Source organism: Pleurodeles waltl, chromosome 5 (genome assembly GCF_031143425.1).
Source record: "Pleurodeles waltl isolate 20211129_DDA chromosome 5, aPleWal1.hap1.20221129, whole genome shotgun sequence".
NCBI lineage: Eukaryota > Metazoa > Chordata > Amphibia > Caudata > Salamandridae > Pleurodeles > Pleurodeles waltl.
The window spans coordinates 460,438,519-460,452,808 of NC_090444.1; positions in this window are offsets into that span (position 1 = coordinate 460,438,519).

Here is a 14,290-nt window from a genome sequence, read left to right on the forward strand (position 1 = left end):
TTTTTACACTTCTTAGTCTGCAATTTGATGGTGTCTTGCCAGTAGGCTTGCTGAGAACCACCAGAGATGGTGAGCCTGTTTGCAATATAAGCAGGGATTTTGGTGTGATCACTTTGATGGTGTGGCAGGCAAGGGGAGCTAATGAGTTCCATCAGGATGGATGTGATGTGATCATATTTCTCATGCCTTAGATGAGATATGCAGCAGGATACCCCTAAGAGGTACCAATATGTAGTTTAGGGCGCTAGGAGCAGGGCATTGGTGTCATTCAAATGCAACGGTATGAGAGCTTGAACAGCAGTGCTTTCAGGTGTCCATTATGGACATTAACTAGAAAAAATAAGATCAAATGAAGCCCTGGTAAAAACTACCTCCTAGCCCAGTGTACATAAAGAAATTGGTACTCCAACAGATACAAACTAGTGTCATAGAAGGGCTATCTCACATACAATTTGCTATGAAAAGGTTACCAACCGAAGGTAGGGACAAATGCCATTGTGCTGGAACACTCTGAAGTCAAAGAGCAGAAGCAAACAATTTCCTCTTCAGAAATTTCCCAAATACTCAATTATTCAGGTAAGATAAGCCTTGGATTTAAAAGGCAATAACAACAGTAATTACCTCAGAGGGGCTCACTCATTAAACCAAAGTATGGATCCTAAAGCATTTGCCTGCTCACCATTCCCTTCCTGACCCCAGGCATGACAAAGTTCCGCTAACAATCGGCCAGAATCTGTTTTGAGGGAAATCAATGGAGACCAAACACTATGGCCAATATTTCTGTAGTGTTCTGACCAGACTCCAACCACTTTCTAAGTTAGGTACACAGTCTTGAGAATAAAGGATGCAGTAAGTCAAGAATATTGGACAAAGTTTTCAACTGCTTAGGGTTAACATATTAACAGCCACTGCCTCTGAGAAAAAATTGCTCCACACATTCCCACTTTACATACAAATATTTAGTAACAGTGGTGGAGATAAACCATACAAGGACTGTATAGTAATTCTTAATCTATTGCTAATGCACAAACCTAAACTCATTTAATAAATTTAAGTATATTGAGGCACACAGAAGTTACAAAAGGTTGCATGTCCATGCCATACAACCCCCATTACTAAAATAAATCAATACATTACGTTTTACAATCTTGCTGAAAATCAGAGTGAAGTGAGCCATGGTTGAGTTCACAAATATTTTGCTTGCTTGTGCCTTTTCCTTTGGCAACTTCTAGACATCACACAAATATGTCATGTCAATTCACATTTTGGAATGCCCTCTCAAGTCACTTCACAGTGTGAGTTGTTTGGTTGTCTATCGATGCCTGACAAAATTAACTTTCAATATGTTTCATTATTGCATTTTGGAATGCCTATCTTTGCTTCACATATGCATGCATACCTCCTTCATGACATACACGCTAATGACATCAGATTAAAAATGGGGTTACAGTTTTTAACTGGACCACGTACCTGGCCATACATCAGGCAGAAAACAAACAAGTTTAGACATACACACTTCAGCGGACTGGTATGAGTGTCTATGCAAGTGAATCCAGTTGTCAGGAACCTGTACTAATTTGTATAACTTTTTATTTATTTGTTCTGTATTATATATACTGTAATATGGATCCTCATTGTGAGAAAGTGGGATCTGACCCCACCGTCCACCACATGTTCTTCTGCTTTTAGTCCTTTTAGTTTTAGAACATGTCCTATTACTGACTCTTCCTAACAAAGCCTCACCCTGTGTGCTTCTGACATTAGCTGCAACTGTCAGTTCTTTTCTGTGTACAGCTAGGTAAAGGGTACTGAGCAGGTAACAGGTGACACAGGTTCACATGAATGTGCGGCTGTGTAGAGGCTGAAAGAGAGACTGCTGTTCTAACTTAGCCTGGTATCTGCACACAGGTAGTGCTTTGTGCTATTCTGCTGGGTACAGTTAACTGTCCGTACAATCAACTGGCAGTTCAATGCTCCCTCCTGGACAATTGGTCCACCCTGAGGGTTTAATTTTTTTCTGGGAGAGGAAAGGGGCAAAGTAGAAACCTCTTTAAGGTAAATAGCTGCCTTCCTCTGACATCCCTGGACTAGTATGTTTTTATTGAGACAAAGAGCAAGCATGCAGAACTCTGATACCAGTCACCACCGGGGTTTGCTTTTTTGTTAGAAAGGTTTATGGGGCATCAAGATATTTTATGCTATGTAGATTTGTAGAGCATGAGGCTATGTTGTATGGAAGAACCATGTCTTAAGGTTACTTTGGAAGTACATTAGGGAAGGGGATGGTTCTGAGGGGTTGCGAAAGGCTGTTGCAGGTCTTAGTTGTGAAATATGAGAAGGAGAGTCCTCCGCTTCTGGCCTTCTTGTTGCCTGGTACACAGATCGAAGGTGTCTGGTGGATTGGTAGAAATTGAGGCGGTGGTTGAGGTATGCTGGCCCAGTGTTGTGGAGAGCTTTGTAGGCGTTGGTGAGTAGCTTTGTCGCATGGGCTCTCATTATTCTAAATGAGACTACTGGATTTCTAGGTAGCAGGATCGATAACGGTGTGGGGGACTGAGTCTGACCCACGTGTAAAGAACTCTGTCACCCTAAATCCGGGTTTTGCTCTGGCTAACTAGCAGTGCCTCATTTCTCCCATGTGGAAGGAATGATTTGGCAGCCGAGCGCATGACATCTTTGGACCTTCTCAGGGAAGTCGTGGTTACTTAGATCCAAACCAACTCTCTTATTTCCAATATGATCTCATATACAAATGACAAAGACAGTATAAGTTTTATATAATGTTTTAATAAAACGACTGTATTTTAGATATTAAGACGTGAGCCGCAATAACCAGAACGATACAACACAGTAGGATTGTAATAGTTACCAGGAGAGTAAAACATAAAAACAATGCTATCATATTGTCAAACAGTTTCTACTCTCCCTCTGCTTGTTCTATCTAGAGCACAGCATGTTAAGCTCCTAGCTTGCCTATTAGAATCACTGTGGAGATATCAGCCCTCATACCTGAGCAAAGACCTGTGATCTTGGTTCAGCATCTGCAACGAGGCAGTCAGCGTCAAGTTGTGGTTCCCTGGTCGGAATCTCCCTCTTGCGTGTATTGGGACAAGGAAGTGATTTTATAACTAACATGTCACCGTGATCACAAAATGTCCCTATGCAGGAATGCCAGGTCTAAACTCTTACCACGTCTATCGGCAATGTACCAGACTGTTATCCTTGACTGAAGCACAGAGTAAATATGTTATGGAGAACTCCAGTGCTGAAGTATGCAAAACAGTGTGATATGAATAAAAAAACAACACAGTAGAACTGGCTATTTGAAAAATAACAGTACGAAGCCTAATAAAAAGCATGTAGAGCAGAGTGCACAGAGGCTCTAAGCTGTCAGCAAATGAATAAAATGTATTCAGGGCAAAATGCACAAAGGCCTAAAGCCTGAAGCTAAAGCGCAATGAATACGTAAAACTAACCACACTACACCCTCCACTTGTCGGTAGCAAGTGGTTCCAATAATATAAAAGGATGCCCTAAATATAAATAATATCTAAAACAAGTATTTCGACAAGGTGAGAAGACAACAAAGTCATAAATTTAGGTAACATGCGAGCATAAAACCAAATTCAATATAGTGTCAATTTCGTAAAAATCCAATCGTCAGACAGAAGCAATAGAACGCAGGAGTTCCTCCACTTCGATATATGTCAATATCGGAAGATCCACGCCACAAAGTACCATGGAGCAGGTGTGATCCAAAGCCCCAAAACCATTCAGTGCGGCACCCCGTGCAGGGCCTATGAAAGAGACAATACCATCTTCCTCCAGGAAGGGAATCTCATAAGCTGCCTCACGAAGCAAGCGCATCCGTAGTGCACAAGTCTGGGAATGAGCCCTAATCGGGAACATCAACAGATCAGTATCGACCATTGGAGGGCGCTGCAATGAGAGACAGAGAGCCAGTGCATGTTCAAACGAGCACCAAAGGCATCGAAACACGGGTTGCACACAATCCAAAACCGGGCTGAATGACAGAGACCAGTCGCACTCCAAATGTCCCAGGAGTGTTGCTCCAAAATGCTGCATCATGCGTTCACGACACAGCTGCGCTGATGGGAGCAGCAGTACAGGATCTCGTTGTGACGGGACAGCCATTGCGAAAAAATAGCAACAACAGCAAGACCCCAGCTAATAAAGCCAAAGTAATCGGGAAACCCCCAAAAATGCTTCCGAAAATAGAATGTATAGCCGAAGGTATCAAACCGAATATGGAAGAGAAGGTATGAGCAAAACCAACACCAACGACTTTGAAAAAATGTGCAATACCAGCGGTGCTGGATGCATTAAATATACGTCCCACAAGTTCACCGAAGTGATTCGGAAAGTTAGTATTCAAAAGGGACTGTATCTCCGCCGACGACCTTGCCACCTGAAGTGCGTAGGTCTCGCTAGCAGATGTAAGGGCCACATGCTTTTGAAACAATAAAGCTTTTAGCCGACTCAACCTGTCAAAATCAACCTTGGAAGTAGCAATATGAGGCCAGATGTCTGCTACCTCCCTAAATTGAGTGGGGGGAAACAACACATTCCCGCAGCACGTAACGGCCTTGTTGACAACGACGATGTAAACTATTCCGGCACGCATGCCACAGCAGCGTTCGCTGTTAAGAACAATGTAACTGCCGTTAGAAAGCACCTGGAAAGTGTTTTTAATAACCGGGACTGGAACTCCCTTCAGATAACAAGCTAAGTTAGCAATCGAAGCGTTACACGCCCCGTGCAAGGACAGCTGTTTACAAACCATTGAATGGCTGACAGAAGCTTCGCATTCGCTGCCGCTAAGAAAAACCGCCTTCAAACCATTAACACATCTGTACTGAAAGGGAAGGTCCCACACCTCGTGTATGTAACTGTCTCCCAATAGTTCATATCTACCCACCGGAATGTGCTTCAAACACGAAGTAAATTGCAAAGTAGAGATAGGCAAATTAATAACCCCATGGATCAACCATTCAGCTGACGGAATCTCAGCTACCGTGAAAGGCAGTTTCTCTAATTTCTCAATATTTAACATAACATATGTCGCTTCCTTTTTAGCCATCAGTTGTTGTTGACGAGTCAAATTAAAAGAGATAAAGATCTCTCTGGCACGAACATGCTGCCATGGAACGCGACCCGCCTTCAAGGTCTGAAGAGTCCAACCCAGCTACATGATGGACCGCGTCTGACTCTGCCCATGATATAAAGAAGACATATCCGATTTAATAATGTCAATGGCAGAGGAAACAATGCTGTCAATCGTGTAAACACGTTCAGAAAGGGTATGCATGCCATTATCAACAACAGACAAAGTCTGCATCAGATTTTCTTGATCAATCTGCCTCAACCGGGCTGCAGCCTCTTGTTGTGAAAGCTTCCAAATCTCATTATAAACCTCGTATAAGAACCTTTTCTTCCGTGGTACTCTGGGACCTGACAAAAAATCTTGTAAATCAGTATTATTAGACAGTAACATGAGATGTGACTTAACTGCATCCAGCGTGGATGACTTCAACCATTGCTGACAAAGCTTCCCCACACTGTATGTAGTTATAATATCAGCATGTTCTGGTGAAACATAACGAGGGTCTGCCCTACTAGTCCTGAACCCCCCTGAAGAGGTGACAAAACGTTGATGACACTTATTAGTGTCTACAGGCCATAATAACCACCCGCCTGGATGTAACGATGAAGTGTTAAGCGTACCATTCTGGACCCAATGTGTAAAGTCACTGAAAGTAGCATTCACATAGTGCTGCCAATTTTTTAATTTAGAAGGGACAGGTATACTAGGCAAAGTTAACTCCCTAATCGACGCTAAGCCCAAACAGCTAGTCTGTTGTACTGTGTCATTGAGGAAAATTATCTGCACAGGGATAATACATGCTCTAAATAACGTGTCCCTGCCTTGCATTTGCCAATTTTTCGTACCCCAAACACTTTTCAAGTCAACAGTTTTGAACCAGTATTCATATCCCTCGACCGACAGTTTAGATACAAACAAATTGGAATACAGTAATTTAGTATCGGTCAATAACATTTGCTTATTAGAATACGGTGTAACTTTAAAATAGTAGGACCTAGCATTACGTGGATCATGCCCAGCAAAATATGCACATTTTTCATAATACGTTTTTGAGCTCCCTTGTGGAGGAGTCGAGCAATGTTCCCATTGCACATAATTAAACATGGGCTTAGGGCTACTAGCTTTATGAATAAAGTGGTGTCCATAATAGTTGTAACAAAACATGTCACCATGATTATCTCTAAACTGGTAAGCATCTTCATCGTCATAGACAGTATAATATTGCAAATCCGTTAGCATAGAATCTACTGTCTTCACATCCCAATCGTCAGAAACAATGCCAGGTATAACAATATCATTCATTGACAATTTGAGGACATACGGTATTTGAATCAATTCAGTGGGACCATATATATCAAACATTACTTTATCCCACACAATTCCATCCGGAACTGTATAGCAGAAATGTTCACTGTGGACAAGTCTCTTCGAACCATATGAGACGAAAAATGTGGTTTTAACACAGTCTCCACGTGCTCAATGTCAGATCGATCAGGAAGAAAATGACCATGTATTATCAGAAAAAAAGTAACCACAAATCCCAACCATAATAAAATAGTCATCACGGCCAAAAACAGCCAAAAATAGTTCCAAGGAAAAACAAAATATGTTCGTTTAAGCCATCCCAGCAGCCGTCGCGGACCGTGGACAGAAGACATCGAAGACGAGGAGCCAGACCCATCATTATCAGCGTCGTTGAAGCAGCCAGAAGCAGTTCTAGCAAAAGGTGCAACTGTGAACGAAGAAGCAGACGGAGGCTCTCGCCGTGGCACGCTATAAACCACATGTTCAGAAACGTCAGTAGAACGTACAGCAATTTGATCACAAGATTCCATATTAATCGCCGTCGGTGGAACAATCGCAAGATCATCATCCACCCTCCCCAAGCTCGGAGAGGAAACAATGTCGGTGAAAATCACCTGCAGCGGGACTTCTTCCCCAGTAGTGAGAGGGATTCCGGAACTACTGGGTGTCCCTCTTGGTCTGCTGTGCAGAATCGGCCACATGTTGTAACTTGACATTATCAATGGAAACAAAGCGATTTCCTTTGGCCCTTCGCAGCGGCGGTAAAATCACAGTTCTCGTGCCGCTTACCCCTAACACAGGGACAGGTTCTCGATAAGAAGGACCAAATTCTTTTTTAACTGCAACCTTTTCACGCACTAGATCCCCAATCCTGGGTATCCAACCAGTAGGTGTTACTGGCTCATCCTTAATTCCTGAGGAGGCAGCACTGGCAGAAGAGTTATCTTCACGGAATTGTTGTAAATCCTGCAAAACAGTGACACGATCATTTAAGTCAAAGGGCGTATCTGCCGCCTCCACACCAGGACCATCTAGATCAGGAACATACATTTGTGTTCCAAACAGGCACTCATATGAAGTACGACCCCCCAGTGACCTTCTAGGCAAGTTATTAAGTGCTCTCTGTACTCCATATAGGTGGGCTAGCCAACCACGACCCGTACCTATAACTCTGGCCGTTAAGGACTGCTTTAAATCACGATTTAAACGCTCCACAACAGAATTTCCCTCGGGATGAAATGGAGACGAGAATTGGAGTTGGACCCCCAACGAAGCCATGGTGTCCCTGAATGCCTTAGAGGCAAAAGCAGGGCCCTGGTCCGAATGAAAAGCCGCAACTGCAAATATATCGACAAAGATGCGCAAATCTTTCATAACAGTTCGAGCGTCAGCCGAGCGTTGTGGCCATACCCATACAAATCTGGAGCACGAATCTATAGCAACCAATATATATTTGTATGCACTATCTGGTGTCAGCGGACCACAATGATCCAAGTACACACACTGTAATGGTTTGTTTGAAATCAGAAGGGGCGTCTGCTGCGGGCGTCTAGCCGACGATGCTTTAATTTGTTGACAAACGTCACAACATAGCACATATTGCTTCGTCTCTTTATAGAGACCAGGCCACCAGTAACAAGCCTGTAAAAGTGAAATTGTGGCAGCCACTCCAGCATGTGCAGAAACCACCCCCTCATGTGCTGCAGAAATCAATCGAGGTCTCCCAATTTTATTGGGAATTTCACGTACACCAATGCCTGGAATTGTAACAGTAGCATTTAGCGCACCATTCAAGCAGTAACTATATTTTGAAGGAAATCCTTTAGGAAAAGGCGTGCCATCAGCCGTAGCTTTTATGGCAGCTGAAATGTCTGTGTCTGGTTTGGAACTCGAACGAGTCACTGCGGCCACAGTGGCGACAGCCACTGCCGATTTCGCGGCTTCATCAGCCAAAGTATTACCAGCAACGTGTATTCCACTGCACTGGTGTCCAAGTGTATGCACAACATGGACTTTAGGAAGCGTTTCCTTCAGATCCGCAACCTTACCCCACAACATTTTATGCTTAATGGTGTTGCCTTTAGAATCTCTGAACCCATTCATCTTCCAATAGTGTAAATATTCGTTGAAAGACTGCACACAGTAGTAGGAGTCACAGACCAGCAAGATTAAAAGTGCCGGATCCGCGTGCTCCAAAGCTAACAATAGAGCTTTGAGCTCAGCCAGCTGTGCCGTGCAATCTCCCAAGGTTTTAGTATAAGTATGTCGGGGGCAGAACACTTCCCCCTCCATAGTGCCGCTCACCACCGCACATGCAGCAGAATACTGTTGTTTAGTCCCAACCGCTGGTTGCGCAGAGCCATCTGTATACATGACCACTTCATATTGATCAATAGGCAATGTACCAGCAGGAACAGGGTATTCTATTTCGTATTGAAGAAATTCTTGAGTCTGCAGTTTAGGGTCAAATACATAATTTACATCAGTGGCTGTCAAAGACGTAGCCCATTGTATCCATCGCGGGTGTAAAGCTTTCGAATTAGGAACACTCACTTTTGTAACAGCCTCTAAGGCCGGAACCGGGGAAACGACAACTATGCATTGACCCTGGGCCAGCGGTCTTTCTTTAATAACAGACATCTGTACTGCAGTGAGAATTTTCTCAGTTTGTGCAAAACGTTGCTCTGCAGCAGAATACAAGTGAGACTTGTATGCAATCGGGACAGTCTCCCCTTCATTAAAGGTGACATAAGTAAACCCAACAGCCCCAGGTATCACCCTGATCACTAAATGTGTCCTATTGTCCCGTGTGTGTAAGTGTTTAACTGCTAAAAGATCACTCTGTAATTCTCGCAGTATGTGTGTATGTTCAATCGTCCAAAATGTACTCGAAAAATTCAGGCAAATCAACTCGTATAAGGGTTTTATATGCATTGCATAATCAGGAATGTAAGTTCTGCCAAAATTCAGAAACCCCAACAATGACTGGAGCTTCCGAACCGTATTAGGAGGCTGCAATAAAGCACATTTCTCCAAAAAATGTGGCGCTAGGCTCTTGCCCTCACTCGACAACTCATATCCCAGGAAAATGACGCTGAGGAAGGCAATCTTCGATTTCTTAAAATTAAACTTATAGCCAATATCAGCAAACCCCACAACAATGCGCGATACACGCCTTAGATGTTGCAGAATCTCATCATCTGTCAGATATATGTCATCAACATATGATAATGCCACAGGGTCGAACTCATGTAGCAGTTCAGTTACACGAGCCGAAAACAGTCCTGGGCTATTCTTATACCCCTGAGGCAAACAACAAAACTTTTTCTGAGAGCCAAACGCACTGAAACAGGTATAGTCCCGACTCTCGGACGCTATATTCTGGCAGAAAAATCCATGCGAGATATACAATGTTGTTTTGTATTTTTTACGCACTATATTATTCATAAGCGCTGCGCTATGTGAATTCTGTATTGCATATGTGCGTGTATGACTATTCAAATGTCGATAATCCACCACTATCCTATATGAATGGTCCGGTTTAGCAACCGGAAACAAGGGATTATTCATCGGCGACACACAGGGCTTAATTACACCCTGATACTCCAATTGTGTAAGAATTTTTCTAACCGATGCCCTAGCTTCAAATTTGATAGGATATTGCGGTTGTGGCTGAGGTTCGCCCTTTATCAGAATTACATGATAAGGTGATTGCCTGTCCCACCCCACGTTATTTCTATACAAGGCGGGAGCCTGTGCCAGAGCCCATGATTTACTATAGGACTCCGCGAGTTCTCTCGGAACAAGTGGTGAGAAGGACGGTGTAATAACCTCCTCCCCAACTGGACAGTCGCGAACAAAGTCAGGTGGCCAATCTTGCTCGGCCAACAGAACATCATATGATTTTACCACATGGTCCCAAAAAATGGCGTTTATAACACGGTCAATGTCTCCTTCCAATCGCAGAGTCACTTCATATACTCTATCAGGATCAGAGACACGCATATCCGCCGTCTCGACTTGTATGAAGTCATCAGTTGCTTTCACCTCCAGATGCTCTAGAAGACTCCGGCGAACTATTGTGACCTCTGCCGCGCTGTCTAACAGTGCTAACGCCCATGTCTTGTTCGTCAAGAGAACTCTCTTCTTGAGCGGCATGTCTAACTGAGACAGCTGCCACTTTCTTCTTTTTAAATTGCTGTTTCTGTTGCAGCGTTTCTCTTCTTGTTTAATAGAAACCTCCGCTGAGCGTTGTGAATCCTGTCTCGGTTTCACGTACTCCGTCCTCCTCTCTGACCGCCCACCTCTCTCACTTCTCTTATCCGAGGAGTCCTGAAAGGAACGAGATTGGCGTGTATCAGTATATTGATATCTATCAGGCGTCTTCAAAGTATCCCTATTCCTGAGATTATACTTATTCTGTGGAGTCTCCGGTTGCGGAGACTGCCCACCATCTTTTTTCGGTGTTTGCTGTTTCTTTTCCCAGCGCTTTTTCGAACCCTCAGGTTGTTGCTGTTTAGCATTTTCTTTATTATTTTTACTCTGCAACTGGGGTTTTTGTGGTCTAGCCCCTAGGCTCTCACGACCAATACTAGAATACGTTTCCGCTATTATTCTCGGAAGCTCCCGCTCCTGATTAAGCAACGGTACATCCCGAAGACGCATTCGCACTGCTAGTGCTACTGCCTCTCCTTTGAGATTACTCAAAATAATAGAAGAAACTGTGGGAAAATTGCCCAGCAACTGCATGCCCAAATCCAAGGCAGGGGCAGCCCCATATTCATCCTGAATCTGTTTAAGTACGTCCGGTAAATTAGCTAATGTCGGTGTACCGTGTGCCGTAGTGTAGAGCGCAGCAAACACCGTGTCCCAGGTATTACAAAGGTCCACCGGAGGAACCATCCCGTACGGCAAACACATCGTCAAAATTCTATGTTTATCCTGAGGTCCCGTATGGGGAAATACTGCTTCCAGCGTATTAATTTTTTGCGCCAGCCAAAACGGAGTCTCCTCTCGTTTAGCCGGTACTTTACCCATAACTGAGTGTACAGTGGCCGGATGAAGACCCGGAACCACAGCCTGTGGGTGCGCTGGAGCAGCACGCGCTGCATTCCTATTTAATGTCTGCATCACAAACTGAACTAATCGTCTATATGTAGCCGTTAATTCTGTATATAAACGACGAACTTCAACCACTGCCAATTGAGCAACCGCAGGATGTGGTGTATATGTAGCCAATAAAGGCCAGGTAGGACCATCATTACTCAGTGGACCTAACCTAACTTGTGCTATTGAGTGTGGGAGGGCGCCATCAAGCCAATTATGGTGTTCTTGATAAGATAGAGGTATTTCTAAATAAGCGTAAGCCCTGTATTGTCCAGTGACATTCGCAACTGTGTATTCGTGAAAAGTATTTGTTCCCCCATCCACTGCTGGGAAAGCGACCCAAGAATAAAAAAGTTCTGTTCTATAGGCTGCATGGGCGTCCACCACAAAAGTGACTGGACCCCCCTGGACTGTCAGTCCATGTGTCAATAGATGTCCCGTGAGCGGATGTCGCATATTAATTGCTATGTTCACTACATTAGGATTCGCCATTTTATAAAAAACAGCTGCAGGTCAGAGAAGGCACACCAATATCGGGGTTCTTTCCTTTCAAAGTTCAAGCTTGAACAACCAACCACTAAGCAATAGGAAGCACCTATGCCGTGGCGGCGGAAACCCTCAGCCCCACGGACGTCTCCGTATACGGAACCGAGGAGTCAAAATATATATGAGACCAAGAGAGTCAGTCGGACCTAATCATTAGAGCCAGACCAAACGTTGGCAGCGCCATGTCGCGTGGGCTCTCATTATTCTAAATGAGACTACTGGATTTCTAGGTAGCAGGATCGATAACGGTGTGGGGGACTGAGTCTGACCCACGTGTAAAGAACTCTGTCACCCTAAATCCGGGTTTTGCTCCGGCTAACTAGCAGTGCCTCATTTCTCCCATGTGGAAGGAATGATTTGGCATCCGAGCGCATGACATCTTTGGACCTTCTCAGGGAAGTCGTGGTTACTCAGATCCAAACCAACTCTCTTATTTCCAATATGATCTCATATACAAATGACAAAGACAGTATAAGTTTTATATAATGTTTTAATAAAACGACTGTATTTTAGATATTAAGGCGTGAGCCGCAATAACCAGAACGATACAACACAGTAGGATTGTAATAGTTACCAGCAGAGTAAAACATAAAAACAATGCTATCATATTGTCAAACAGTTTCTACTCTCCCTCTGCTTGTTCTATCTAGAGCACAGCATGTTAAGCTCCTAGCTTGCCTATTAGAATCACTGTGGAGATATCAGCCCTCATACCTGAGCAAAGACCTGTGATCTTGGTTCAGCATCTGCAACGAGGCAGTCAGCGTCAAGTTGTGGTTCCCTGGTCGGAATCTCCCTCTTGCGTGTATTGGGACAAGGAAGTGATTTTATAACTAACATGTCACCGTGATCACAAAATGTCCCTACGCAGGAATGCCAAGTCTAAACTCTTACCACGTCTATCGGCAATGTACCAGACTGTTATCCTTGACTGAAGCACAGAGTAAATATGTTATGGAGAACTCCAGTGCTGAAGTATGCAAAACAGTGTGATATGAATAAAAAACAACACGTAGAACTGGCTATTTGAAAAATAACAGTACGAAGCCTAATAAAAAGCATGTAGAGCAGAGTGCACAGAGGCTCTAAGCTGTCAGCAAATGAATAAAATGTATTCAGGGCAAAATGCACAAAGGCCTAAAGCCTGAAGCTAAAGCGCAATGAATATGTAAAACTAACCACACTACAGCTTGAACTTATATCTTTCCTATACTGAGAGCCAGTGGAGATTGTACAGGTGTGGAGCGATATGGTTGTTTCTTGGGATGTTCAGCATTAGTTTTGCTGTGGCGTTCTGGGTGGTTTGGAGTTTGTGTAGAACATGGGCTGGGATTACGAAGTAGAGGGCATTTCTGTACGCAAGTCTACTAGCGAGAAGAGCATGGGTGACTGTTCATCTGGTGTTTAGTGGGATCCACTTCAAAATCTTGCATAGCATTCTCAGAATGTTGAAGCATGATGAGGATCATGATTATGGAGAGACTGGTGCCCAGGGCGATCCCAAGGTTCTGGGCATGGTCCGTGTAGGAGGGTGGTGTCCAACTACTGTTGAATGAAATCCTATGTGAACTGTTATTTGTTTTCCAAATTGTTTAAAATTATGTGGATGTATGAGATTATTTAAATTATGAATGTGAATATTTATAAGCACTTTTGTAGATGGAATTGGTAAAGATAATAAGAACCAAAACGATGTACACCCACATGTCTATATATTGATTTCTTTCTTTCACTCATCTCCTTATTTAATCTGTGTGCCTAATGTAATTATTCATGTGCCTATAACAAATACCATTAAAACAGTTTAATGCAAAATAATTGAGTTATGGTGTGCTCCACTATTTTTTTGTTTCAAAATAGCAAATGGTGTCAGGAAAGGGTCTCAAATATTTACACACATGAGGAAAAAATGTGAAAGGATAAGTGGGAGAGTCTTGGCATGAAATATATAAACTCTTCGAAGGATAATGGAGACATCAAAGACTTTTTGGTATCAAACCAGAAAGGTTTCCAAGAGTATTTCCATTCTTCTGATATCCAGCCGTGCTAGTTGCCTGACACAAAAAGAGTTGTGTTACAACTAAACATTTCAAAATTTCACACAACGTTCCTGTTTGTTTAGTCTTAATTTTAAATAAGCAAAAGCTTTCTTATTTTTATAAATAAATTATTAAGTTAAAAACTATCTTTTTGAAATATGATATAGGA